Here is a 23,897-nt window from a genome sequence, read left to right as displayed (position 1 = left end):
CCCACAGAGACAGCGATCTGGGGTCCACGTGAGGTTTGTCAGCAGCTCTGACCCGCTGCTTCCCGCCAGCCCCGCGGCTGGTTCTGGAAAGTTCTCTGCTGCCCCCTGGTGGGGAGGCTCGGGGCAGGGCTCTGGCTGCAAGCATGGGGTCCCAGAACCTCCTGGCTCTGTCACTTCTGCTGAGTGGAAAACCAACCCAGGGCTGAACCAGTGACACCTGTGGCGCTCCCAGAACCTCCTGGCTCTGTCACCTCTGCTGGGTGGAAAACCAACCCAGGGCTGAAGCAGCAGATGGGTGCCTGATTCCTTATTATCAGAGCTCCGCCCAATGACAAGTCTCTCTCCGGGCCTCAGCTTCCCCTTCCATTAAACGAGGGGTTTGGGGGATACCAAGGAGGGGTAACTGCTTAGTGAGGATGGGAGGTTTCTTCTGGGGAGAGGAATACATTTTGAAACTAGATGGCGTGAGTGGTTGCACAGGACTGTGAATGTACAAATGCCACCACATTATTTGCGTTGAAATACTTAATTGCATGCGATGTGAAAGTCACCTCATTTAAAGTGTTTAAAAGAGGGGTCTGGGAGAGTGCAGTGTATGTGAGAATCACGTGGGACACCCACAGTCTCTGAACGTCAGTTTCCTTGCGTAAACTGACAAAGAGACAGTGTGAACTGTATTCCCTGGGGCCAAGAGATTCCAAGAAGGGAAACCTGGGATTCCTGGGACTGGGATGAGGGCCGGGGGCCGGAAGGGGAGAGGGTGGGTGGGGAGAGCTGGGGGGCAGCCCAGATAAGGCTTTCAATACTGGGTAGAAGCGTCTACACAGGCGGAGATCCTTGCATCTCACTTCCCGCAGGGCTGACCAGTGGCCAGAGGTGAGACTGGCCAGGCTCGGCCCAACCAAGTCTGGGAGCAAAGGACACTGAGTGAGGGATCCCCGGGGCCACCCTCACTGGCCTGCGGCTCTCCTGACACCACGAGAGAGCTCCAGGAGCTGACCTTGGGTCCTAATGGGGGACACCTTCCTGGCTCCAGGCTGGCAGGGTAGTGTGGTGGTCAGTGTACTGGGCTCTGCGTGTCCGCCTCTACCTGCTGTGTGACGGTGGGCCAGACTCCTAACCTCTCTGTGCCTCTATTTCTTCAATGGCGAACAGGGACACTAACAGCCCCCACATCCGGGCACAGTGGCCTGAAGCTTAAAGGCAAGGGTGGCACAAGACCTACAGCAAGAACTCTGAGCAGGGAGAGCAGGGAGCTGCCCAGAGTTCAATCACCATCTCCCCTCTGGCCGCCGAGGAAACCGAGGCTCATGGTGACCTGGCCCAGGTCTGTTGGACTCACAGTCCTTCTCATCCCCAAGATCAGAGGGCTGCCACCAGGGAAGGAGCTGTCCCCTAGACACAGCCCAGGAAGCACACAGGGAAGGATGCCATGGGGACTTCGGTATGTTTTTGCAAAAAAAAAAAAAAAAAAACATTTATTGCTATTTGAACCCTGCTTTTATGCTTCCATTACCCAGAAAATGAGCTACGGGAGACACCAGGAGAGGCAGGAGATCATCCTCCTTGCACAAAACCCACTCCCTCGGATACTGTCCTCAGCGAGGGTGGCTGGAGGCCAACCAGGGGGCCCACCCGCAGAGTGGCAGAGGAGGTAGGTTGACCCTGTGGACGCTGAGCTCTGTGGCGAAGGTCCTGGCCTTCTGGTAGAAGAAGAGCCACTTCTCGCAGTCCAGGAGGAAGTTGTGGGAGATGGTGGCCGGCCGCGTGTAGATCTTCAGCTGTGCCTTCTTGTTGCCCAGGTCCACGGCGGCTGCCAGTGCCAGCTGGTAGTACCCGGCTGCATCAAACGGATCCTGAAGGGGACAGGTCATGGTCAGCAAAAGGGGGACTCGGAGCCCGTCTTCCTAGAGGCCGTTCCTGTGTCCAGGTCATTCCACATGTCCATCCGATGCTGGCTCACCCCATGAGCCCTGAAGCCTGTGACACTGCTGTGGTCTCAGCTGCAGGAGGTGGGGACGACCCTGACACCCCTGGAAGCCTTCCTGACTGTCCCTATGCCCCACTCACCCCAAGCCTCCTGCCCCAGTGCCACCCTCTCTGCAGGCAGTGGCTGCTTTCCCCATGGACTGAGGTCAGGGCAGATCCTGCCTGCTCTGAGAGTTCCATGCAGGACCCGTGGCTCCAAGCCACAGCAGGGGCACTGCATTGAGTGACCCAGGCTCCCCTCTGGCCCCTGTCCATGCTGACCATTTCCAGGCCCTCCACGGGCCAGGCCAGGTACAAAACCATGTCACAGGTGTCCTCTCTGGCAATGTTCCCTGAAATATTGATGGAGTGTGACTCCCCAGACATCCACTCCCATTTTCAATGCGTCTTTGGCTCAAACTCACCATCCCTGGGTTGGGATGCCGCCTCCCAGACCTCCTCCTTCACCCTCCCATCCCCCACCCGGCTTCTCCCCAGGCACCTCCTCCACATGGTTTTCACCCAAGGGACCTCTCTAAGACCCATGCCTGGCCTGTCCCTCTTTACCATCTCAAGATGTCTCCCAGGGCCAGTGACAGAGTCCAATATGCAGCAGTCCATTCCCTCACTGCCCCGCCCCACACACGGAGCAGGGGCGTGAGAAGGCCCCGAGTCACCGCCACCGCTCATCCAACGCCCCCCGGCCCAGCCGAACACTGGACTCTGTGCTGGGTGCATGGTTGGCCTCACGTCCTTGCTTCCAGTCTGAGGGACCTGGGAGTGAACACTGACCACACAGGGTGGCCCGGGCTGTGGCAGAGGGAAGCCCAGGAGGCCCCAGACTCAGCCGGGGGTAGAAGGCAAAGGCTTCCTGAAGGGGTGGGGGCTTCCCAACTAAACAGGAAGGAGCCAGCCAATGCATATGTCTGTGTGTGTGCCTGTGCATGTGAATGTGCGTGTTTGTGTTCCTGTGCGTGCATGTCCCTGTGTGTGTGCCTGTGTGCATGCCTCTGTGTGCACGTCTGTGTGTGCACGCCTGTGTGTGCGTGTGCCTGTGCCTGTGTGCATTTGCGTGTGCATTTCCATGTGCCTGTAGTGAGTGACAGCCTGAGCCAGTAAACACCTAATCCACCCTATTCCAGGGCTCACTCTCATGTGTAGACTAAAGGGGACCCCATTTTAGAGGCAATTGGCAAAGATGCCCATTTACCCCTGCTTCTCTGCCAGCCTTCCAGGTCCCATCCAGCCCGGCTTCTTCTCCCACTCCTCTGGGCCCTGGGTCCAGAGCCTCCTATACATGGAGGAGGGTGTAGCCTTGGAAAGACAGCCGCCCTTGGGGAATTCCAAGGGGGCCTCCCTGTGGGAAGCTGGCCTGTGGTGACAGCATAGTCACGATGAGGCCCAGAGGGCTGTGCATAGGAAGGAAGGCTGTGCATGGGAAGGAGGGCTGTGCATGGGAAGGAGGAATGTGTTACTTATCACTTTCCTTTCTCCTGGACAGGCGGAGTGGGCGGCAGGCTTGACCAAGAGAGATAAAGGCCTCTTCTGGGAGGCCCGTCCCCCTGGGTCCCAGGCGTGCCCCTGAGCGGTGAACAGCGTCCCCCTGGGCCTGACACTTGGCACCTCCCTATCTGGCTGGGACTTGGGAGGCCACAGAAACCACGTCTGACCACCAGATGTCGCCAGTACTGGGCGGGGGCCTCCCAGGCAGCCCCAGGCCTGCGGTGGGGTATACGGGGCAGGGTCTTAGGGCTGCCCCAGCTCCTCATGTTGTTCTAAGGCCCCCAGGATCTCGGCCCCTGGACTGGAGTGCCCTGGCCCCTCAGCCCGTAAGGAGCACTGACACGAGGCTGGTGTGATGCTAAGGAGGGGCGGTGCCCGCTGGGCAGATGGGTGGAGACACCACAGGTCTCAGTCTGCCAATCCCAGCTCTCCACCCCTGCAGGGCTGGGGGCAGAGGGAGCATAGTACCTCCCCTCGAGACACACCCGACCTAACAAGGCCTCAGCCTGGCTGGCTGGGGCCCCGCCCCACTGCACCTGCCCTGAGCTGGGGTTTCCCTGTCTGTGAACTCAATGGTAAGACACTGGTCCCACCCCACCCTTCCTGGGTGATGTGAAGATTCAAGGTGTCTCCGGACTCCAGGACGTAATTGCTCAGTGCAGGCTGGCACCCTGGGCAGGCTTCCTAGAGGAGGCGCCAAGATTTGGGTTAGATCTTGCAACGTGGATTCAATGTGAGGATGATGCCGTCCTCTGAAATGTCACTCTCCCGACCCTGTTTTCTTTGTTAAATGCACCTTGACACTTGACTGTCAAGACTCAGCTTTGGTGTCACCTCCTCCAGGAGGGCCCCCTGACTACAATCCCCCTTCTTTACCCAGAGGCCACCATTGCCCACTCATGTGTCAGCCTCCCTGGCTGAGACTGATTTCCTGAGGGTGGGGCCTGGCCATCTGGGGAGCTGGGTTTTACCTGCTAACCTTGCTGGCTCCTCCAGCTGGGTGTAGAGCTCCAGGGAGGCCGCTGGGCCATTCCTATGGAAGGCTGGAACCCAGGCCTCTGGGGTCCAGATGGAGATCCCCCTGCAAGGGGGCCAGGAAAACCCCGAGCCCTGACCCTCCCCACCCACCTTCAGGTCGTAGAAGATGATGTCACCGAGCACCAGGTACACCTTCACGTAGTAGAGGTTCTCCTCGTCGAACTCCAGCGGCGAGTTGCAGAGCTAAATGGCCTTGAGGTAGAAGTGCTCCGCCAGCTTGCCATGGCCCAGCCGGTGGTGCAGGGCGGCCAGCCGGTGGTAGGCCACACGCTCGTTCGGCCGGTCCCCTGGGGTGCAGGTCAAAGGGGCAGGTGTGAGGATGTGGCTTTCTGGGGCAGGGAGGAAACATGCCCCTCAGGAGCAGGTATACAGACCCCAGGCAGCACACGTGGCTTGTCTCCAGGCACCTGTGGTCACCTGGGCAGCTCTGGCCATTCCCTTCCAGGTTCCCAGACTCACTTTTCCATCTGCAAAGCAGAACTAATAAGGCCTGCCCCTGTCTACTGAGAGGCTTTGGCAAAGTCGGACTTGGATGGCCCAGTTCTGTGCCTACACATAGCCACCTGCCTTTGCTCTCTGGTTTTAACCAGGGGAGCCCAAAAGCCATGCAGTGTAGGTGCTCCCGGGCTCCCCGGCTCCAGGCAACCCACAGACGTGACATCCGACTCCTCCTGGGTGTGTCATGATCAGAGCCCCCTACCTTGGGGAGTCAGCTGCACACCTACTGTGTACTGGGCCACGGGGCACAAGGCGCTGGGGCATGTGGCCTGCCTAGGGTTCCCTGTCTCTGGAGGGGGACAGACGACCCTGGCACAGCACCAGGGGATGCACGGCCTTAAGGGGCAGACTGCTGGAAGGGGAACTGGGATTTTATCAGCCAGAGAGCCGTGTGGTTGATGAGGGTGGGAAGGGCACAAGAGAAAGGGAATGTGCCACTCAGCCTGGCACATACAGGGACCAACAAGATGCCTGGCATGTCTGGAAGGCAGAGGGCACACTGGGCGGCCCTTGTGGTCAGCAGCGGGAACAGGCAGAGGAAGCAGAGCTCAGTCAAGCAGGGAGCTCTGCACTGCGTGAGAGACCCCGGGCTGTGCCCCACAGCCGGACGGGGAAGCCAGTTGGGCAGATCTGCCTGCCTGGACAGGAGACCAGGAAAATCCAGCAGCTGTTTCAGCTCCTGGCCTGCAGACCTGGAGGCTGGGCTCTGGCAAAGTGTGGGTCCTGGCAGGGCGGGGGCTCAGGGGATGTACCCAGAGTGATGCTGAGTACTAGGGCCATGTAGGCAAACTCCAAGCCCTCCTGGGGCTCCTCCAGTGTGGCCAGCAGTGACACCAGCTTGTTGCACAGCTGTAGCTGCAGCTCCACCTTGCGGTTGCCCGTAGTCACTGCCAGGGGCAGGGCCCGGTCCTACCACAAAGGCAGGTGGGGTCAGGTTTCACGCAGCACCCACCTTGCCCAGCGCCCTCCTCAGAGCTCAAACACGTGCTTGGAGCTTCCCACACCCCAGCTACCCCTGCACCTCGACACAGCTCTGTGCTCTGGGATAACACACAGTTCAGACATCCAAGTTGGGGGCTGAAGAGTCACCTGAGGCCCATCCAGCTACACCCGATAGCCTCAGACCAGCCTCTCCCACCTGGGCACCGGGGGTCTGACTGGGGGGAGCCAGCACTCCTCTCTGCTCTAAAAACACCACATTGATCTGTGCCCAGGGCTGAGCCACACCGTGAGCTCAGAGGAAGGGAGAAGCCGTCCCACTTCGGGGTGTATGCAGACCTGGGTCTCCCACTGATATGCTGTGTGTCCTTTGGCATGTCCCTGTGCCTCTCTGAGCCTCAGTTTCCTCATCTGGAAGATGGGGACAGGACTTCCCACTCAGGGTTGCTTGAGGTCATCAGGTACAAGGGGAGAGCCATTGTCACGTCCAGGCCCCGAACGTTTGTCCCAGGCAGGGGCATGGTCAATATCATTCCCGGTGAGACCACTTGGAAACTCATCATGTGCATGGGTGGCCCTGCCTCCATTTGGGAGGCCTCTACCCTGCCACACCTGTGCCTCAGCCCTCCAGGTGCCCCACTGAGGCCCACCCACATCAGCCCACAGGCCAGCTCACCCGGTAGAAGGACAGGCCTTCCTCCCGCTCCCAGGCCCCATTGAAGAAGATGTCTCCAGCTGCCTCAAACAGCTCCAGCCCCAGGTTGAGGTTGCCTGTGTACAGGTCCACATTCTGTGCCACCTGAAAGGAGACAGAAGTTCCCTCAAGACCCACACCTAGCGAGGTGGCTACGCGCACCTTTGCCAGGCTCCTTCCTCTCACACACTACAGGTACACTTGAGCATTTTTCAGACCCTGTGCATTAGGGCTGCCCCCACCACTGGCCTGAGGACAATGAACTGATGCTCCTGAGTGCCAGGAGTTGACTGAACAGCTGCAGCCCAGGAGCCCGACACCTATAAATCCTACCAACAGGGCTAGCCCTAGCCCACTCCCCCTGCACTCAAACCAGTCTCCGTGGCCTCCAGATTGCTGGGAGCCCAGCCCCTGGCTCCTTTCTGCATTGCCACATCCCCGCCACATCAGCAGTGTTTGTGGGTGGGCCTGGTCCCCTCTTGGCCATGAGCTCTTCATCCCTCTCCTCAGCTCAAGGAGGTATATAGCAGGTGCTCAATAATGAAAGCTTCATCAGGCTCGTGGGCTTCACAATTTGTTCCAGATCACACTGTGTTTGGGAAAGCCTCTGAAAACAGCCACTATGATAGATTCATTTTATAAGGAGATGTGCCACATGTCGCTTGGAGCAAGTTCTTCTGTGTGTTAATTGAGTGGTCACATTATTTGAGCATGTGCTGTATACCAGCAGGTGCTGTGCACTGTGAGGGGCCGCGCCTCTGCCCTCAGGGAGAAGATGCTGGCCACCGGGGGAGGATGTGAGGGAACCAGTTGGAGGGAGGGAAAAGGCACACAACAGGTGCTCAGCAGTGGCTTAGGAATGAGTGGATGGATGGATGAATGGATGAGATGTAGACACATGGATGGATGGAAGGGTGTGTGGATAGATGAATACTTGGATGGATGGATGGATGGATGGATGGATGGATGGATGGATGGATGGATGGGTGGGTGGGTGGAATGATGTGTGTATGTCTGTATGTATGTATGCGTGTGTAGATAATGTATGGATGGGTGGAGGGTAGATGATGTATGTACATGTGGATGGATAGATGGTGGATAGACGAATGTATGGATAAACAAATGGACAGATAGATGTATGGAGGAATGGATTAATAGGTAGATTGGTGGGTAGATGGATGAATGATGGATGGATGAATGGACGAACAGGTGAATGGATGGATGGGTGAAAGGATGGATGATGGATGGATGGATGATGGATGGATGGATGAATGGATGGGTGAATGGATGGGTGGATGGATGACAGATGGGTGGGTGGATGAATGGATGGATGATGGATGGATGGAAGGATGAACAGGTGAATGGATGGATGATGGAAGTATGGATGGATGGATAAATGGATGGATGATGGATGATAGATGATGGATGGATGGATGGATGGATGATTGATGGATGGAAGGATGAACAAGTGAATGGACGGATGATGGAAGGATGAATGGACGGATGGATGGATGAACAGATGAATGGATGGATAGACGGGTGAATGGGTGGATGATAAAAGGATGGATGAATGATGGATGGATGAATGGATAGATGGATGAATGATGGATGGATGGAAGGATGAACAGGAGGCAAGTGGATGGATGATGAAGTATGGATGATGGATGCATGCATAATGAATGGATGGATGGATGGATGATGGAAGGATGGATAGATGATGGAAGGATGAATGGATGGATGGATGTACAGATGAAAAAGTGAATGGATGGATACACGGGTGAATGGATGGATGATAAAAAGATGGATGAATGATGGATGGAATAATGGACACGAATGGATGATGGATGCATGGATGGATAAATGGATGGATGGATAAATGGAAAGATGGACTGATGGAAGAATGAACAGATGAATGCATGGATGATGGAAGAATGGATGGATGGATGGATGGATGAAAAAGTGAATGGATGGATACATGGGTGAATGGATGGATGATAAAAGGATGGATGAATGATGGATGGATGAATGGACAGTTGGATGATGGATGATGGATGGATGGATGGATAAATGGATGGATGGATTGATGGAAGGACGAACAGATGAATGCATGGATGATGGAAGAATGGATGGATGGATGATGGATGGATGGATGGAAGGATGAGCAGGCGAGTGGATGGATGATGAAAGGATGGATGGATGGAAGAATGAAGGGTGAATGGATGGATGATGGAAGGATGGATGGAGGCATGGATGAACAGGTGAATGGATGGATGGAAGGGTGAATGAATGGATGGATGGACGGGTGAATGGATGGATGATAAAAAGATGAATGATGAATGAATAGATGGACAGGTGAATGGATGGATCATGGATGGATGGAAGATGGTTGGATGGATAGAAGGATGAACAGCTGAATGGATGGATAATGGAAAGATGGATGGAAAGATGGATGAAAGGATGGATGGATGGAAGGATGGATGAATGGATGGACGAACAGGTGAATGGATGGATGAAGAAGTGAATAGATTAATGAATGATGGATGGATGGATGGATGGATATAAGGATGAACACTTGGATCGATGATGGAAAGATGGATGGAAGGATGGATGAACAGGTGAATGGATGGATAAAAAGATGGATGGATGATGGATGATGGATGGATGGATGATGGATGGGTGGAAAGACGAACAGATGAATGGATGGATGATGGAAGGATAGATGGATGGATGGATGGATGGATGGATGGATGGATGGACCCACAGGTGTATGGGAAGATGATGGAAGAATGGATGGATGGATGATGGATGGATGGAAGGATGAACAGGTGGATGGATGATGGATGGATGGATGGACAGATGGATGGATGATGGAGGGATGGATGGACGAAGGGATGGATGGATGATGGATGGATGGACAGAAGGATGGATGATGGATGGATGGATGATGGATGGGTGAATGGAAGGACCCACAGGTGTATGGGAAGATGATGGAAGAATGGATGGATGGATGGTGGATGGATGGATGGAAGGATGAACAGGTAAATAGATAGATGACGGAAGGATGAATGGATGGGTGGATGGACAGGTGAATGGATGGATAGACGGGTGAATAGATGGATGATAAAAGGATGGATGAATGATGGATGGATGAAAGGACAGATGGATGGATGATGGATGGATGGATGGAAGGATGAACAGGTAAATAGATGCTGGAAGGATGAATGGATGGGTGGATGGACAGAGAGTGAACAGCACAGGGGTCGTCCTGCATCCCTTGCCACTCACCTGGATGTACAGGTCCACCAGCTCGCTCTGTCGCAGGATGTAATAGATCTTCCCTGCTTGCAGCCAGGCATGTGCCTCCTTCTCTTTCTTCTGGAGGTCAATGAAAATTCCCAGACTTCGTTTGGTGTAGTCCAGAGAGGATTTGTAGGCCCTGGAATCACTGGAATCAGACACAGGTGTCAGAACAAGGGCTCTCATCCTCCTGGAACCAGTCTGCCTCCTCTCGTGGGTCTGGTGACAGATGAATCTGGAATGTGGGGACTGGGAACGGCCCTATTGTATGTGCAGTGTTCTGCCCTTCCCAGGCTGCTGGGAGGGCCAGGGTGAACACACACGGCATGGAAAAGATGAAGGACATCCTTCTGAGGGAATCGAGCATCATGCTGCCCTATGGCAGGAAGAGTGTGCTAGTCCATCTCCCCTGCCTCCCAGACATGGCCTGTGACTTCTCCAAACGCACCAGGAGCCGTTAGTGTTCAGAGGCTATCTAGGCCGATGGTTCTCAAGGTGTGCAGGCATCACAGTCACCCGGAGGCCTGTCCTTATAGCTTGCTGGCCCTGCCCCCAGAGCTTCTGGCTCCACAGGCCTGGGGCAGGCCCTAGAACTCCCACTTGCCACAGGCTCCTAGGTGACATGGATGCTGCTCTGCTGGTCCAGGGACTACACTTTGAAAAGCATGACTCTAGCACACTGACCCATTTTCCTTCTGTGAACCTGAGGCCAAGACTGGAGCCAGTCTCCCGGGTCCCCATGGAATCTGGCCCCTTCCCTGCTCTCTCAGTAAGTCCAACACTTGAGGGGCTGTGACTGCAGCAATGTCACCAGGCCCTGTGGATGGGGTGGCCAAGGCCATGGTTACCCCACCAGGTCAGCATGCTCGGGGGAAGCCGAGTGGGCCACATATGGGACGTGAGACCTTGAAACCCTGCCCCGGGGAAGCAGGTGACACAATTGGCTCTGTCTTCTGTGGGAGAGAAGCCACAGGTGGCTGCTGTGGTCACATTTAAGGGGACAGATGAAGGCCAGGAGTCAAGACTCGGGGCAGGCAGAGGTCAGATGACAAAGGCCACCATAGTAGGAAGAACAGCCCAGAGTGCACGTGCACGTACTGCCTCTGCTGGGGTTGAGATGACCTTTGACCCAACAAGGGAGACTCAAGCTGGGACTCACAAGCCAGCAGCAGCCCTGGGACGACCCCAGACCCACCAGCTCAAAGCATCTGATGCCAAGGAACCAAATGATCCAAAGGAAAGGGGCTGAGGAGGCCCTGGGCCAGCTTCCCTGTGCCCCCCTCCCTGCCACCCCTACCCCCTTGCACCCCTCCACACCCCCACCACTGCAAAGCCAGTCCTCACCACTAGGTGCCCAGGGACAGGTAGAGCTGACTGGTGGTGTCCAGGAGCTGCCCTCTCCAGCACCTGGTCGGCCACCTCGCGGGCAAGGGAGAGCTGGAACTCATGGTAGATGACACACTGGGTCTCGCTGGGCATGACGACGCTGTAGAAGTAGCACAGCCGCTGGACGGCCCGCAGCTGGCCTGGGCAGAAGACAAAATGGAAGACGTCAGCCTCCCAGCATCGAAGCGAGGCTGGCTGGGTCCAGAGGCCCCTGCTCTGTGCTTGTCTCTTTCACACCTCTGTGAACCTGGGCCCCATAGGCAGGGAGCCTGGGCTCAGACAGGCCATGCACCTGTGCAAGGGCAGGCGCCGAGCACACCGTGACATGGGCACAGCTTGGTGCACATGCTCATGGTACAGGCCGGCCTTCTTTACAACTCCCAGGGCCGAGGTTCTGGCCAGGCTCGGCCCCTGCACCAGGCCATCTATTTCTGCTTCACAAAGCCCCTCTGGCCAGGACCAGGGCCACCTTCAGCCTGAGATGATGAGACCAGGGACACAAGTAGCCCCTGTCGCAGATGGAACCCTGAGAGAGCAAAGCCAAGCATCACGTCTGCCACACACGGCATCATGTTGGGGGAATGGGGTTCAAAGCCGGCCCCTGGCATTTCCACACATGCTTCTCTCATGCAACAAGGCTCCAAACCCACAGGCTCGCTGGCCTCTCCCAAAGCCAGGGCGCTGGGAACGGTGGAAAGCTTCTGATTTTCTAGTGTCAGAAACATTCCGAAGATTAACAAAGGAAACCAGGTACGCCGAATGGACATCTGTCACACACACCCCCCAACAACAGCTGAATACACAGTCCTCTTGAGCGCCCATGGGACATTCCCCATGACAGACCATGTGCCAGGACACAAAATGAGCCTCAGTGAAGGGAGAAGGACTGAGACCAAAGCAGAGGTGTTCTTCAGCTGTACTGGCACGAAACTGGAAATCGACAGTGAAGGAAACGTGGGAAATTCAAAAAATATGTGAAAACTACACACTCCTAAACAACCAGTGAGTCAAAGAAGAGACCATCAGGGAAACCGAAAATTAATTTGAAAAGAATACAAACAAATGCACAGCCCGGGCCAGCACGGTGGCTCACACCTCTCATCCCAGCACTGTGGGAGGCCGAGGCGGGAGGATCGCTTGAGTCCAGGAGTTTGAGATCAGCCTGGGAAACATGGTGAAACCCTGTCTCTATAAAAAAAAAATACAAAAATTAGCCGGGTGTGGTGGTGCACATCTGTAATTCCAGCTACTCAGGAGACTGAGGCATGAGAATGACTTGAACCTGGGTAGAAGTTGCAGTGAGCCAAGATTGCACCACTGCACCCCAGTCTGGGCAATAGAGCAAAACTTAAAAAAAAAAAAATAGCACAGTGTATCAAAAACACCAAGATGTAGCTAAGGCAGTGCTGAAAGGGAAATTTATAACTGTAAATGTCTACATTCAAAGAAAGAAGAAAAATCTCAAATCAAAAGCCTAACTTTCCACCTTGAGAAACTAGAAAATGAACTAAACCCAAAGTGAATAAAAGGAAGAACATAATAAATGTGAGAGTGGAAATGGGAAGTAAAAATACAGAGAATGGAAAAACAAAAGAGATAATCAACAGAACCAAAAGTGGGTTTTTTGAAAATAACAACAAAAGTGACAAATCTTTCACCAGACTGACCAAGAAAACAAAGATGGGGCACAAACGACTAAAATCAGAGACTGAGCACCATGGCTCACGCCTGTCATCCCAGCACTTTGTGAGGCCGAGGGGGAAGGATCACAGAGGCCAGCATTCAAGACCCCCCTGGGAGAACACGATGAGACCCCATCTCTAATAAAAATAAATAAACAATTACAAACCCAAGTTTCTAAAATCAGAAATGAAAGAGGAAACATGATTGCCGACCCGACAGAAATAAAAGGATTCCATGAAAACACTACGAACAATTGTACACCAAGAAGCCAGACCATCTAGACACAACAGCCAAACTCCTAGAAGGACACAAACTACCGAAAGTGACTCAAAAATGACCCCAAGGAAGCATGTGGGGTATCAGCCCCGCCCTCGGTCTCTCCGACCGTTCAGCGCAGGGTGGGGAGACAGGGAAGCATGATCCCCGTTCCCTGGCCTGCATTTCCAAGTCTGAATCCCCCAGCACCCAGGGGAGGGCCTCGTAGGAGGAGGTACCACAGGCTATTGTGCCAGGAGCCACCGGAGGCTGCAGTGGGGACTGGGGCGCTGGGTTCCTGGAGGGTCTCCTTCCAGTCAGAGAATGTCCCTGGGGAAGAAGCCTGGGTCTGAACCCCCCAACCTTCCTTGGGCAGATGTGTGGGACCGGGGCCCCTTCACACGGTCCTTTCCAAAATCTCATCACTCCTAGGGCCAGGAGTGGGTGCCAGGCCTGTGCTGGGAAATGAGCAGATTCAGATTTGGGCACAGCCCCTGGAGCTCTGGTCCAGGCCACAAGAGGCACCTCTGAGTGGTCTCACTATGCCATGACAAAGCGCTGCAAGGCAGAGGGGACTCAGCAGTATCCCTTGTCTCAGCCATTTCCCTGCACTCAACTTCCTCATCTATTCTCTGCGGCCTAGATTGCGGACAGCCCTGCCCAGCTACTGTCCGTTCACTGCTCGGTCTGCACTGACTGTTCGATAGCACTCCGTGGCTCCCCAGTGCTCTTGGGGAAAAGGCCAAGCCACAGCCTGAGGCCCCAGGCCCTGCTTAGCTCTCCAGAAGAGCTTCTCACCATCCAGCACCCAACCCACCCACTCCCAACTCTGCACCTCCCTGCATAAGCCCTGCTCACTCACCCCCGCTCACACCCCACTCATCCCCGCTCCCACTTCCGTTCACTCACCCCCACTCACACCACACTCATCCCCACTCACACTCCCGCTCACTCACCACCACTCACACCCCACCCATCCTCGCTGACTCACCCCCACTCGCTCACCCCTGGGCCTTCACACAGGCTACACCATCAGCCCCTCATCCACACCTATTACTTGACTAAATCCTCTTAACCCTCTGGGCCCAGACTAAAGAGGCTTCCCTAACCCGGGGCCAAGTGCTGCCCCGCCATCACGCCACTCACCCTTTTGTGGCTTCTCTGGCCTGAAGCTCACATTCCCACGCTCAGCACCTCCCTCCCGAGGACCCCACAAGCCCCTTTTGTGGGTGGGGCCTGGCACACTCAGCACGAGCTGCTTTTGCGTGAACTGCTCTGTGGCTTTGGGCAATCACCCGCCCCTGTGTCCTCTGTGAAGTGGGATGACCGGTGCACAGGGCTGCCGAGATACCAAGCCAACACAGGCACAAGAACTGGCGTTCAGGGCCTGGCTCATGGAGGGGCCCCAAGTCCTAGCTCAGCACAACATGCCTTGATCCCAGGGTTATGTCTAGGGATTCCCAGCACACAGGACTTTCCGTGCTCAAGGCAGGATGGTCCCTGGGCAAACCAAGAAGAGCTGCCTGCCTCAGTAGGGTACAGAGGGCCTGGCCCTGCATGGGAACGGCCTGTCTCCAGGGCGTTTGCCAACATCTGCGGCTGGCCATGACTCAGCGCTTTCGATGGTGGGAAAACCACCACTTGTTTCCGAATCACAAACCCCAGGTGTGCCCTGACCCAAGTGGCCCCAGAAGGCTCACAGGAGGAACTGGGGCACTCACTCTCCACGTGGTCCATCTCCACGGCCACCAGAAGGACCCACTCGTAGTAGCCCTTGCACTGCTGGGCCGGGCCCTGGCGGGTGAAGAGGTAGCCCAGGAGTATGTGGGTGAAGTCCCGGCCACACTCCCCACAGGGAAGCCTCGAGAACAGACGTACAGCCTCCAGGAGGTAGTGCTGGGCCAGCTGGTCCCAAAGTTGGCCAGCAACACTGCCTGGTTCCTCCGCTGGCCCAGGTCCCAAGCCACCGGTAGTGCGTGGTAGTAGCCCTTGGCTGCCTGCCTCGTCTGTCCCGTCCTCTTCAGAGCCACGGCCACCAATGTTGGCAATCACACCCTCCTGGTCCTCGCTGACCACCACTGCATCCTGGACAGACTGCAGGATGTTCAGGGCCACCAGGCTCTGCCTATGAAGCACATGCAGCCAGGCCAGGGCCACCAGGGGGTCCACGATGGCACGGACTCCGGCAACAGCACAGGCTTCCACCGCCTGCGTCATGAAGGTGATGGCTGGGCCATGGTAGCCATGGTGGCTGTACGGCTGGGCCAGGCTGGCGTGGAGAAGGCCGCGCAGCGCCTGGCCTGTGCCCGGGGATTAGGGAGGCCAGCGCTCGCCTGAGGTAGTGGGCAGTCTGGGTGGGGAGGCTCTGGGGCTGGAGGGCGTTCTGGGGCACCAGGTTCACGTTCCTTAGCGAACCAGCCAGCGAGTCCTGTGTCCTCAATGAGGCCACCTTGACACAGCTCAGCACCAGGTGGGGCAGGCACTCGCGGCTGTAGATGTCAGCCAGGAGTAGGCAGCAGTCTGAGAGCCACACAGCGTCTGGGGCTCCCGAGTCCCTGTGCAAAAACAACAGCTGCTCTAGGAAGAGCAGGGCCTCCTCAGGCTGCTTGAGGTGCACGTGGTGCCTGGCCAGCAGGAAGCAGGCCCGGGCCTAGGCCTGCTGGCTCTGGCCACCCACCGCCCACTGCAGCACCAGCTGCAGGAGCTCCCCGTCTGCCTCGGTGCTGCAGATGTGGCCAGGCGTCCCCAGGGGCAGGGCCATGGCTCTGGGAACCACCTGTGTACACTTCTCCCGGTTCTGCTTCCAGTAAATGCCGGCCAGGTTGGCGTACACAGCCACCACCAGGAACAGGTCCCCGAAGCTGCCCTCCAGGGCCCCCAGTGTTTCCTCCAAGTACACCCGGGCCTGGGACAGCTTGAGCCTCCTGCTGCACAGCCGCCCCAGGAGGAAGCAGAGCCTGGCCAGGGCCATGAGGAGGCCACTTTTCTTGGCCGCCCCTCAGGCCTGTGCCAGGCGCCCAGTCAGCTCCTACTCGTCGCTAAAGCTGCTGAACATGCTGCTCAGCCATGGCAGCGCCAGGTTGTACAGGCCACAGAAGCTGGCCTTGAATCCAGAGCTGTTCAGGAACAGCAGCAGTGAGCTCAGGGTCTCTGGATCCTCCCAGTTGTCCTCAGCTTCCAAGCAGAAGCAGTTCTCCTCGGGGTCCTGCAAGCTCATGTTGCTGGATGCTACACAGAGACCCCAGGACGCTGGCTCCTGGGGGCAGCCTGGGCAGGTCTTGCATTGTTCCAGAACATTCTTCACCTTCGGCAGGGTCTCCTGTGGCTCCAGGCCCAGGCAAGGTGGAGGTATTTCTGCAAGTCACAAAAACACCTAGACAGATTAGAGTCCAACAGTGAGTCCTTGGTCCACTTGGGGCAGGATCCCTGCATCCCCGTCCTCTGTGTCCCTGGCGCAGCTTGCCATGAGCCCTTGAGAATTATGCGCAATGCAAACCCAGGGTCTGGAGCACGTACGATCTCCGGGGACACAGAGAACACGCAGGCCCGTGGCCCGACTCTCCTACCAAATCACCCTCCTGTCCTGCTTTGTCGCCACCTCACAGCATGGTTTCAGGAGACTATGTCAGCTCAGTGATCCCTCAGAGATGCCTTTCCCTTTAGATAGAATCAAAGCCTTCTAACTGGACCCATGTATATGCAGCACTACAACTACAAATGTAACTTTTCTCAGCATATTGGGCCCCCCGGTGGGGTACAGGAATCCATGAAATCCTCAACAGCCAATCAGAGCTATTAATCAGCTCAAAAGCTGCTATGCAAAATTGGTAAAGCCACCGACGGCACAGGACAGGGGTGTTGTACCCATGTACCCAGCTCCGTGCAGGGAAACGGACCATCCCTGCAGGAAGGATGGGAAAGCTTCCAGGCCCCTGTGGCCACCTTCACCTTGGATGGTCTGAAAACCTGAAGCCCTCGGTTCCTAACAAAGGCCAGCCTGCTCAAGCAACCCACTGGTGCCTGCTGGCTTTGGTGGATTCCTAGCCAAAGCCCCCTCCCAGAGGTGAGCAAACAAGCGCATTTCCTGTTGGAAAACCTGGGATGAAAGGAGGCATTACTGGGAAGGAAAAAACCTAGATTTAAACAGACCCTCTGTTTCAAGCTCACTTGCAAAAAATATTTTCAATACAAACTGCCTCCTTATTCATCTGTAAAGCCTTGGCATTAAAAAAATAAATAAATATGATTTAGAGGCAAATGTGACTTGACTACACTAGATGAGCTAAGAAATCTCCCCCACCAGGCAGAGGCCCACAGCCCCTCCCAGCCACTACCCTGGCCTCTGGGGCAGCTGGAGAGCCACGTGCCTTTGCTCCAGAGACTTTGGCAGAACCACTCCCTCCCCGAGGCAAACATACAACAGCCTTCCATTCCCCACTGGCTTCCCGGGCCTCCTGTGGGACCTTGTGCCTGCATCCCGAATGTACTGGGATGGATCCCATTCCCAGGGAACTTCCAAGGGCCCTTGGTGCATTCACATCACCAGGCTGTCCACATGCGGACCCTGTGTGAGGGGAAGCGACAGAGCCTCAGAGGGGAGACGGGAGAGCCTCCCTGAATCAGCCCCTCAGGAAGGAGCAGACCCTTCAGGAACCTCAGTTGAGGCCCCTGCAACCTAAGGCTCTGAATTCTGCTACCCGCTGAGGGCTGTGTGGCCTCCCATCTCTGAGGCAGAGCACAGGGCAGGCTGCAGCTTCTCCAGGTCATGAAAAAGGAACCCACAGCTACATGTGGGCCCCAGCAGTGGAAAGGATGCCCCACCTCGGTCGGGGACCAGGCGGGGGTCAGCATGTTCATTGGAAGAAGTGTGGGACCCCACAGCCTCCAGTGCCAGAGTAGACGGGAGGTTCAGGCCCACCTCAGGCGACGTCCCCCAAGCCCCCAGCCCGCACCACAGAGGGGTGACTGTCGCATCCAATGCCCACTGTACTCAGCTCTGTCCCCTCCTCCGGCATTACCCCAAGGCCCAACACATAACCAGAGGAAGCCTGAGCCACTGGCAAAACCCACCTTGTTCCTGCGGCTGCTCGGTCACAGCTTCCTCTACTGAGTCTGCCAAGGGAGAAAAGAGAAGCAATGAACACCCCCAGCCAGCACCTCTGCTCCCATGTCAGGTTGAGCTGGTGTCGGTGTTGCAGGGTGAGAGCATTGCAGGGTGCAAGGGTTGAAAGTCACATCATCCTCTTCCCTCCTGGATCATGGGAACAACATCACGGGGGGTGGACACTTTCTGCGATATTGGGAGTAACATCGTCTTCTGTGCCTTGGAATATTAAGGACAATATCATGGGGGGCCGTGTACATCTTCTGCAATATTGGGAATAATATCATCCCCTCTCCCCATGCATACTAGGAAAGATATCAGAGTGGGTGTTCACCTCCTGCGATATGGGGATACCATCTTCTCCCCTTCTCCCCTTCTGGATATCAGGAAGAGTATCACACGGGGGTGTAAGGTGTCTGCGATACTGGGAGTAATATCAACCTCTCAGCCTTGGAATATTAAGAAGAATATCACAGGGTGGATGTACACCCCCTACCATATTGGGAGTAATATCAGCCTCTCCTCTCCATGGATAATAGGAACAATATCCCAGGCTGGATGTACGCCTCCTGCTCTATGGGGAGTCATATCCCTTCCAGGGTACTCATAACAATATCACAGGGCAGGTGAACACAGCCTGCGATACTGGAACTATTATCATCCTCTCCCCATCCGGATACTAGGAACCATATCACAGAAGAGCTGTACCCTCCCTGCGATATTGGGAGTAATATCATGTGCTTCTTCCATGAATATTAGGAGGAATATCACCGGGTGGCTGTCCATTCATTGCTATGTTGGGAGTCATGTCATACTCTACCACCTGGATATCAGGATCAGTGTCACAGGGTGAGTGCACACCTACTGCGATATTAAAACTAACATCATGTTCTCTGTCCCTGGATATTAGGAACAACATCACAGGTAGGTGTACACCCCCTGCAGTATTAAGAGCAATAATATGATTAATTAGTAAACATCAATGATCGATTTTAATAATTACCAGGCTGATCTCGAACTCTTGACCTCAGGTGATCTGCCTACCTCAGCCACCTAAAGTGCTGGAATTACAGGCGTGAGCCACCGCGTCCGGCCAACACTTCTTGACATCTCTTTTTGGACCTCAAATTTAGCATGCCGAAAACACATTTCTGATTCCCCCTGCTATAATCCACTCCTCCCATAGTCTTCCCGATCCCAATAACAGCATCTCTAGTCTTCCAGTTACTCAGGCCAAAATCCTTGACATCATCCTTAAAACTTCTTTTTCTCTCTCTTGTCATCCAACCCATTTAAACTCTCCTTTCAAAATATATGCCAGACCTAACCACTTCCCACCTTCCTCATCATTTCCAACCAGGTCCAGCCCTCATCATAGCGCTCTGGGTTACTGCAAAAGCCTCCCAATCGCCAGGCACACTGGCTCACGCCTATAATCCCAGCACTTTGGTAGGCCAAGGCAGGTGGATCATCAGAGGTCAGGAGCTCAAGACCAGCCTGACCAACATGGTGAAACCCCTCTACTAAAAATATAAAAAATTAGCCGAGCATGGTGTGGGCGCCTGTAATCCCAGCTATCCGGGAGACTGAAGCAGGAGAATCACTTGAACTCAGAAGGCAGAGGTTAGAGTGAGCCGAGATTGTGCCATTGCACTCCAGCTTGGATGACAAGAGCGAAACTCCATCTTAGAAGGTTAAAAAAAAAAAAAAAAAAAGCCTCCCAACCCACCTCTCTCCTTCCGCCTTTCACCCTGCTCTGCATTCTATCTTCCACTCTCAAACATTTCAGAAAAAAAAAAAATTATATCCACAGAGAGAGAAAGTACAAATGGGGTGAAATGTTTGGGGAATCTGAGGGAAGAGTATATGGGAATTCTCTATACTATTTTTGCAACTTTTCCATAAGTCAGAATTATTTGGAATTCAAGAGTTAAACAAAGAAAAAAAAAACACAATATCTCCCTTTGTGAATCCATCCTGTCTTTCCCCTGGCAACTTAAGGACACTCTCAACTAACACATCTATTTTTTCATGAACACTAAAAGAACTCTTGCCGAGTTTTGACTTTCTGTGCTTAGCAGTAGAAGTGTGTGTGTGTGTGTGTGTGTGTGTGTGTGTGTGTGTATGTGTATGGTGTGTATGTATATATAGAGAGGGAGAAATATATATGTGTGTACATATATAAATATATATTGTATATTAAAAATGGTAATGTGTATATATATAAATATGTGTGTGTGTGTAGATATATATAATACATACGCCATAGCCTGTCCTTAACCAGTTCTAAACTTAGTCGGAAAAACACATACCTAAGCAGAGAATTTCAAAATAATATGATGAATATTTTGATAGAGGGATGTGTTGCTATGGAACACGCTGCTAAGACACAAAACCTCCTAGATGGGGCAATGAATGAACGAAGTTTTGCACCTATAGGCACCCCCTCTGATATCCCCTCAAATGTTTATAGTTATATGCATTTGCTTCCCCCAGGACCCCTATTTCATAAGGGTTAGTCCTAGAGCCTAGCAAGTTCCTACTACAGCTGGCACACATATGCCATTCAAGAAACAGTGGCGGAGTGAATGACGAGTTAAGAACCATTTGTCAGCCAGTGCTCAGTAATACAACATGCACTGGTATGCAAATTATATTTTTGTTGAAAACAACTGCAGGATCACAAATTATCTTTCCAGAGAAAGCAAACCTCAAAAGCTTCTTTACCCTACTAAAGCACGTTATAAGAAGCTCCCCTTATATAAAGAAAACCTCATTCGTTATCAATGGCATGTAAACCTAATAGGCCTTCACCTCTGATGACATCTCTTCCATCCCCAGGAGTAGATAAAGGAGGTTCCGGAAACCCTGGTAGTTGTGAAGGTGGCTCCCAACTCTGACAGTCTTGAACCCTGCGGGCACGGAGGTCACACAGCAGAAGAACAACAGAGGCAAACATCATCAGGCTTCGAGTATGTTTGAACCACAGATGACAAATAGGCTGCAGCCAACTGAAAACACCAGCGATTCATGGTGGCCACCTGAGGGGTTGTGCTCTTAAAAAAAAATAATAAATAAATAAAAATTAAAAAATTAAAAAAGGAAGGGGTCAAGAATCCATCAGGTCTGACTGAGACGTGTATCAGTGACTAACACCCCGTATGGCAAAAGTACTCCGGTGCGCTTTGGGTACTCACAGCTTCAGCAGTATTCAAAGGCGTGTGCTTCCCTAAGACTAAGCCACGGGAATACCCCCAGCAACACTGCCAGGAGAAACGTCTCCCATGGATTTGGCTAGAAACACAGTTGTCTTTAACAAATTAACACTGAATAAATCCTGACTTATTAGAGCCTGTGAGAATGACATTCTCAATGATAACAATTATCACTACAATCTCCAAACATCTGCGATCCTGCAGGGAGGAACTGTGACAGCGCAGGCCACATGTCCAGAATGCTTCCCAGACTGCCTGTTACAGAATAAAAGAAATAAACCACCCCCCAAGAATGTCTTCACACACATTTAGCCAGTTGTTCCTTTGTGTGCATCTCTGTGCTGAAATGGCCATTCTTCCCCACAGCCTGAAGTCATATGCTAAAATAAATGAGACTCACATGAAGCCAGAACCATGCAGATGCCAAGGAAACCAACACAAATGAAATGGGCTGGAGAGTGTGGCCAGGAGGATGGTAGTTCCCAGGAAGCAATTACTTCATCTCTGCCCATGAAGCGGGCAGTTGTCACTGTCCCCCAGGCCCACACCAGACACTCGAAGTAGGTTCTAACCAAACTAGCTCCAACAATCAACGTAAATACACCACACAATTGGCTTCTGAAAGGACACCTTGCAACCAACAAGAAACTGTAAGCACAACTTTGACAAACTGTGCAACTAAAAACCTTGGAAAAGGATAAACACTGCCACATTTTGACTCAAATACTGCCACGTGGTAGCACTGCAATAATTCACTGAAACAGAAGAATGAATGAGGAATACGTTTATATAGAAATCAGAGGAAGCATGACTAATCATTTAAAGAAATAGGTCAAGAAACTGTTAGGTTCAAATGCTACCGTGAGACACTGTTAGGGCCTTAGGCAAATTCACTTCTCTTGGTCCTGTTTCTAGGTTCATCAAAAATCAGCTTTGGACTAGGGAATCTGTTGCTTCCCAAAGCCTTCCTTCTGCGATTCCAGCCCAGATTTTAGGACTGCTCTCCCACTTGGTATATGAAAGCACTTTCCATGTAGAATAGCAAGAGTGCATTTCTGTGTTGAATGCGGTTTGGGACCTACTCTATGAGGCAGAATATCATCATGTAACTTTAAACGTGACGACAAGGTGCACTCTAGATAAGGATAACACATAAGATGTGGCCATACACCTGTGCATGCCTGGCAGGGAGATGCGGAAGTCTCATTTAATGAAGCCAGGGTGCCTGTTGCACCTGAACATCCTCAGTCCACGTCAAGTTCACAACGTCCTTCTGACATCAAACCACAGGTATCACATACTTTTCCATACTTTCCACCCAAGATTAAAATATGCAGAGCACCGTGATAAAGACGCCTCCATTCCCAGCATGTTAGCTCTCATTCTGTAGAATTACATACTTTCAGTGCAAAATGATGACCAGGTTCCAGCGGCAAGCAAGACTGGGCTCAGTGGGGACAGCAGGCCCTGCAGGAGCCAACACTCCTGTCGCCACAGTCTGATGCAGCTGCAGAGAAGCTGTGGCTGAGGCCATTCACTTTGTGAGAGAACCGCACAGGAGGGAAAAGGTAGGGAAGGTCGGGAAGAGGACAATGTCATGCTTCTGAGCCCAAGCCAAGCCATCGCATCCCCTGTGACTTGCATGTATACACCCAGATGACCTGAAGTAACTGAAAAATCACAAAAGAAGTGCAAATGCCCTGTCCCACCTTAACTGATGACATTCTACCACAAAAGAAGTGAAAATGACCGGTCCTTGCCTTAAGCGATTATATTATCTTGTGAAATTCCTTCTCCTGGCTCATCCTGGCTCAAAAAGCTCCCACACTGAGCACCTTGTGACTCCCACTCCTGCCCACCAGAGAACAACCCCCCTTTGACTGTAATTTTCCTTTACCTTCCCAAATCCTATAAAACGCCCCCACCCTTATCTCCCTTCGCTGACTCTCTTTTTCAGACTCAGCCCGCCTGCACCCAGGTGATTAAAAAGCTTTATTGTTCACACAAAGCCTGTTTGGTGGTCTCTTCACACGGACGCGCATGACAGGCAGGTGCAGAGCCAGGGAAGGACCTGTGATGAGAACAGAAAGGAATGCGTCTCCCTGTACATACACTCGGATTTTATGACAATGTGCGCAGGGGGCTGAACTGGATGCCTGAGAACATTCCTAAAAGTTCTTTTGCAGATTTTCTAAATATTGGTGTAAAATCTGAACTCAGACAAAATTTTTTTAAATCACTTCAATCAACATCTTTGTCTAGTGCTCAGCATCATGTCTACATCATCATCTAGAAAACCAACTTCTGTTCTAAGGCT

General features: G+C 53.4%; 1 pseudogene; it reads right to left on the bottom strand.

The window, feature by feature from the left end:
* Positions 1 to 1,457: 1,457 nt before the first annotated feature.
* On the bottom strand, positions 1,458 to 21,362 carry LOC139361212 (SH3 domain and tetratricopeptide repeat-containing protein 1-like; annotated as a pseudogene).
* Positions 21,363 to 23,897: the final 2,535 nt, after the last annotated feature.

This window comes from Macaca nemestrina, unplaced genomic scaffold (genome assembly GCF_043159975.1).
Source record: "Macaca nemestrina isolate mMacNem1 unplaced genomic scaffold, mMacNem.hap1 Scaffold_104, whole genome shotgun sequence".
NCBI classification, from domain to species: domain Eukaryota; kingdom Metazoa; phylum Chordata; class Mammalia; order Primates; family Cercopithecidae; genus Macaca; species Macaca nemestrina.
The sequence above is the reverse complement of the archived record's forward strand: the minus strand, read 5'-3'. Positions and strand labels throughout refer to the sequence as shown.